This window comes from Alnus glutinosa, chromosome 11 (genome assembly GCF_958979055.1).
Source record: "Alnus glutinosa chromosome 11, dhAlnGlut1.1, whole genome shotgun sequence".
NCBI lineage: Eukaryota > Viridiplantae > Streptophyta > Magnoliopsida > Fagales > Betulaceae > Alnus > Alnus glutinosa.
This window is the reverse complement of record NC_084896.1, coordinates 10446389-10451879: the sequence shown is the minus strand read 5'-3', so window position 1 is coordinate 10451879 and position 5491 is coordinate 10446389. Positions and strand designations below refer to the sequence as shown.

The 5491-nt window shown below is 36.5% G+C and overlaps 1 pseudogene; it reads right to left on the bottom strand.

Moving 5' to 3' along the window:
• Positions 1–1923: 1923 nt before the first annotated feature.
• LOC133882585 (pentatricopeptide repeat-containing protein At2g17140-like) lies at positions 1924–5491 on the bottom strand (annotated as a pseudogene).

Below are 5491 nucleotides of genomic sequence, written 5' to 3'. Positions count from 1 at the left end.
AGAATGACAATCAATGATTCTTAAAGTGACCAGTCAATATCCAAGACCAAACTGTCAACCAGGAAAGAGAAATGTTATATGAACTTTTACTTTTACATTTTAAGTGCTTTTACTCTTTAATGTAACAGCTGCCACATCAACTTTCAAATACAATATTTTTTAATCTTATATGCTTAGTTGCTTACTCTTTCTGCCATTGCCATATTAGGGAGTAGATTAAGATTTCCTACAATTTCAAATAAATTTGAGATTCTCAAATTTCTTTGAAATCAAGCCCTTTTTTAATATCGAAATGACGTGAAAAATATTGCAATTAAAGATATGATATGTTAACAATGAAACATTAAAAAAAAAAAAAAAAAAAATCCAAAATGTATTTTCTTAACTTCTGAAAAGACATTTTTTTTTTTTTATTAAATTGAAAGACATTTTTTTGCTCAAAACTTTTATACGACATAAAGTGTTAGAAAAAACCTTTTAGAATGATTTTTTTAATACAATTTAACAAGGCACCAAATATTCCTTTCCACTACCAATCAATCTGTTGTACCACACAAATCCATATACTACATAGCACATATTAGAGCATTAGTAGCAGTTACCCTATATTGGTTCCCTTCCCTATATTTAGGGAAAATTTCTTGAAAAACATCAAAAAACCTTCCACAGCAGATACCCTATATTTAGATGAGGGGGTTGGGAATGAATAGTAATTCCCTATGTATACATGTCTACTATTCATTCCCTATGTATTATTTTAATATAAAATAAGTATAATTAATTGATATAGGGAAGAGAAAAAGTAGGAAAGAGAGAAAAAGAATAAAATAAGAGTAAAAAAATAATATTTAATTGATATAAGGAAGTAAAAAGTAGTTTTGTTCCCTAAATATAGAGAAAATGGTTGGAAATCTGCTGCTAGTGCTCTTAAATAAACCAGCAAAGTAAGCACATGATTATTCACCACCAAAAGAAAGGCATACATTTTTTTGATTGGATTATTTTCCTTTTTGGGTTTTTCAGCATCAACCTTTTACTGCAACAAAATCTAGCTTGTTTGACATAATGAACAATATATCACAATTGAACTGTTAGTGCCAAACGTTCATTCAGTGCTATCCTATTCATAAAAAAAGTACATTGGTGAAAAAGGGGAACTGAGTTGCTGATAAGTGGATTTATGACTGAATATGTTGAAGAATATCAAATATCAAATACGCCAATCATTTTTTCAGTCAACATATGATTTAGATCCTTGAATTATACATTAGATTCTAATTTCATCTATGGATTATATATATATATATAATGAACAATAACAATTTTATTGAAAGAAAGTGGCGAAGCCCTCGTACGCGAAAAAGTATACAAGAGAGCCGAAAACTTCAATTAGTTCTTAAAATTTTGAAAAGGACCCCAACGTTACTCTCACCTTGCCTTATCATCACTATGCGAAAGAAAGTTATTGATATTCTAAATGTTTCTTGTACAAGTACTATCATAATACTATCATAATACTGATTATGTCACATGCCAGTCTCACAAAATAAAAATTTATGGACGCATGAATTTAACATTTAAAAATAGTAAAATAGATTAAAAAGACATTGTGATCCCTAACATGCATGTCACATGTCTCTATATGCTCTGAATTTGTAAAACGAGCATGTAGCCTAACTCTCCATTCCAATATTAAAAAGACATTTATTAAAAAACAACTATCTTATCAGCAATTCGCATAGTGACATTGAGGCATTTTTAAAACTGCAAAAAACTGAATTGAAACAAATGATAGTTCAAAAGTGAATTTGGAATTTGACACATGCTTCAGAAACCAAAATCGTATTTTGACAATCTTTTCATTATCAAGTAGAAAGATGCCGGCAAACTAGTCTAGTAAAGCCTAGATTTAATGTCTACAGAACTAATTATTGGGCTCAAAATCTATCTTCACATTGCCTGGCACTCGAGTGAAATAGAAATCATAAAACTAAAAATAATAATAAAAAAACTATAACCATACCTGAGGTACAAAAAAGAGGCACCTGATTCTTCTAACAACTTCACCAGCAAAGCGCAATCAAGTACACAAGGAGTATACAAGAAAAGCGGCTAAGAAGGAGAAGAAAAAATAACAAGAAAATCACTAAAGCTAATCACTAAAGGAGCTAGGAATGTCGCAGTCCAAGAGTACAAACAGAAGAAGAAAAAAGTAATAAGCTCCTCAGTCATCCTTTCTTTGTTCTCGAATTGTCTATCATTACGTTCCCTTCTCAAGAACCATAAAAGACAAAAAGGAACCATCTTTCATACAACAGTATTCTGAGCAAGCGAATAAATCTACCACCCGAAGAGGCATAACCCAAGACAGACTAAAGCAATTAAAGATAGCATTCCATAGAGCGCGTGCAACCTCACAATGGAGAAAAAGATGATCCACAGACTCCCCATTCGTTTTGCACATACAACATCTATCAATCACAATAGCAGAAAGAAATCACAAGAACAATGAGACCAAAGAGGGAAAACAAGAAGAAATAGATTGCAAATAAACTTTCATTCAACCATTTACCTGTGAAGTATGGTCTGCCAATCAATTCTCCTATACTTGTTTGGTTTTCCTTGGATTATCTCCCTCTGATTTCGACAAACCTTATTCTCAACCCTACCTTTTGAAGCCATTTCCATCATCCTCTCTGCAAGTTCATCAGCCTCATGCTTGTTTCCCCTTTTACCCAAGCCATCAATCACTGGCATGAACGATGCAGGATCAAATCCATATCCTATATCGATCATTTTATGAAGAATCCCACTAGCATCATCTAACTTTTTATCCTTGCAGAGTCTGTCAATAAGATCTTTGTACCGGAAGTTCCCCACATCAAAAGTCCTATTGAATGCCGCTTGGAACAGATCTTTAGCTTCGGAAACTTCACCTCTAGCAACTAACTCATTGAACATCAAACTATATAAGGCTTCCTTGTGGCCACATATACTCAGAGCAATCTCAAATATCTCCATTGCAACTTCAAAATCACACACCTTGTAGAAAGCTTTGATTAATATTCTGAAGGAAGATATATCAGGGGACATGCCCTTTTGCATCATTTCATCTAAAAGAGAGGTGGCATCTTTCACTTTTCCTCCATCACAAAGACAGCTAATTATATTGTTATAAGTGCAAACATTTGGAGAAATTCCTCTTTCTCTCATCTCATCCATCAGCCCATATATTTCAAATATTTCATTTTTACCCCCTAAGCCCAAAATCAATGAGTTATAAGTTTGAAGGCTCTTTTTGCAACCTTTTATCTCCATGTCCTTGAGAACTCGAAATGCAGATGATAGCTTTCCTTGTTTACAGAAAGTATATATAAAAGTATCATAAATCACAGAATCTGGAAGCAAGTTTTTCCTCACCATCTCAGTGAACTTCTGTTTAGCTTCATCAAGCCTCCCAGCCTTGCATAACTCACCAATTATTGTTGAGTAGGTGACCAAATCAGGCATGCATCTCTTCCTTTTATTACTATCATCAACTAGGCCTATAAATGAGTTCCCTAGGTTACCAAGAGCAGCAGTTCCATGAGTCCACATCCCAATTACAATTTCAATTGCTTTGTCCAATTTCCCACTATTACATAGACCATCAATCACAATATTGCATGTCACAGTATCTAAGCCATAATGTCGTTCGTTCATCTTTTTCAGCATGTCCTCTGCTTCTGATGTTCTCCCCTCTTTCCATAGGCTGTGCAGCAAAATGTTGCAAGTATAGGTATTTGGGAAACAACCCCTATTGATCATCTCATGGAGAATATTATTGGCCTCAGATGTCTTCCCCTTACAGCAGTACCCATGTAGTAAAGTACTATAAGTTACTGCATCCGGGGGAATCCCACTACTTACCATTAAGCCCATAACCATTCTTGCATCATAGAGCATCCCATTTTTGCATTGCCCATCCATCATGATGTTGTACGAGTAAATATTTGGTTCAATGCCCTTATCTACCATTTCTTTCAGAATCAACCGTACCTCTAAGAGCTTCCTAGTCCTGACCAAACCCAACAACCATATATTATAACTCTACAAACTTACAAAATCACCAACTTTTTGCATAGACTCAAACAAGGTCTTTGCTTCCTCCCACATGCCTTCCTTGCAAAACCCCGCTAGCATTAAATTATACGTTATGATGTTTGGCCGAGGCAACCCTAATTCATCGTCAATTTGCATATCTCTAAATATTCTAGACGCCTCTAGTATTTTCCCCGCCCTACAAAGTGCTGATATCCTAGAATTGAAAGTAACAACATCTGGAAACAGACCATCCTCTCTCATTTTCTCTACCAATCTCTCAGCTTCTTCAGTCCTACCTTCTCTACAAAAGCTAGATATCAAAGTATTGTACACAACCCTGTTGGGCAAGACACTACAACCCCTCATCTCATTTAAAAGCTCCAAGCCTTGGATAGGAAGCCTAGCTCTACAATACCCACGAACCAAAATCCCAACACTGAACTCATTTGGTTGACAATCCTTCTCAGACATTCTATCAAACACCTTCCAGGCCTCCTCCAAACGACCCGAATCACACAATGCACGTATCAAAAGATTAAAAGTATAAGTTTCCGGGCTAAACCCGGCAACAATCATATCCCTATACAACCATGTCACAAAATCTACACGGTCTCCCCTTAAGGAGGACTCAAGAAGCAAATTGTACAAAAATACCTAAGGAAGCTTTTCCGGAACCGGGTTCGAATGGACTTGAACTGGGAAACGGCCTCATTGACGAGACCCGACTTGGCCAAGACTTGGACGAGGGAAATGAGACAAGGGTGAGAAGTTTCGATGGGCTGCGAGGAGAAGAGGAGCTCGGGAAGGTTATCGATTTCGCAGTGCATTTGCGCATGAATAAGGATACGAGCGATGACGGGCATCAATCGAAGACAGTGGGGAGAGGACGAGGAGGTAGGTGAGGAGAGAAAAATACGCTTGAAGAAGTGCCATGCCAGCTTGGGATTGTTGGTGTTCTTGAACAGAGCTTTGGAAAGCTTGCTTAAGCTTAAGCTTGTTTGGTCCATCGAAAGAGTAAGCTTGTTTGGTCCAAAGAAAGAAACGATTGACCAAGTCAGAAAATATTACCTCCGCCTATTCCAATTTTTGTTTAGCCCCTTCTCGATTATCCTCCCCTCTTCATCTGTGAAGCCGTTGAACAAGATCATCTAGGCTGCCGGAGGTCTAATAGAGCGAGCCTGAATATTTATGGAAAGGTGGGGGTAGTTGCCATTGACAACGCGAAGCTCGGAGTTCTCTTGTCAATGACGCCATGTGTAACAGTCTAATTGATCTGCTACTGAAAACTAACAGAGAATTGAGAATTGAAAGAGAGAATGGAGAATCGGAAGAGAAAACCGAATGGAAGAACAAGGATTTTACTGAGAAAATGGCAATTCGAGGAGCCAAACATCCTCCAGATTCAATC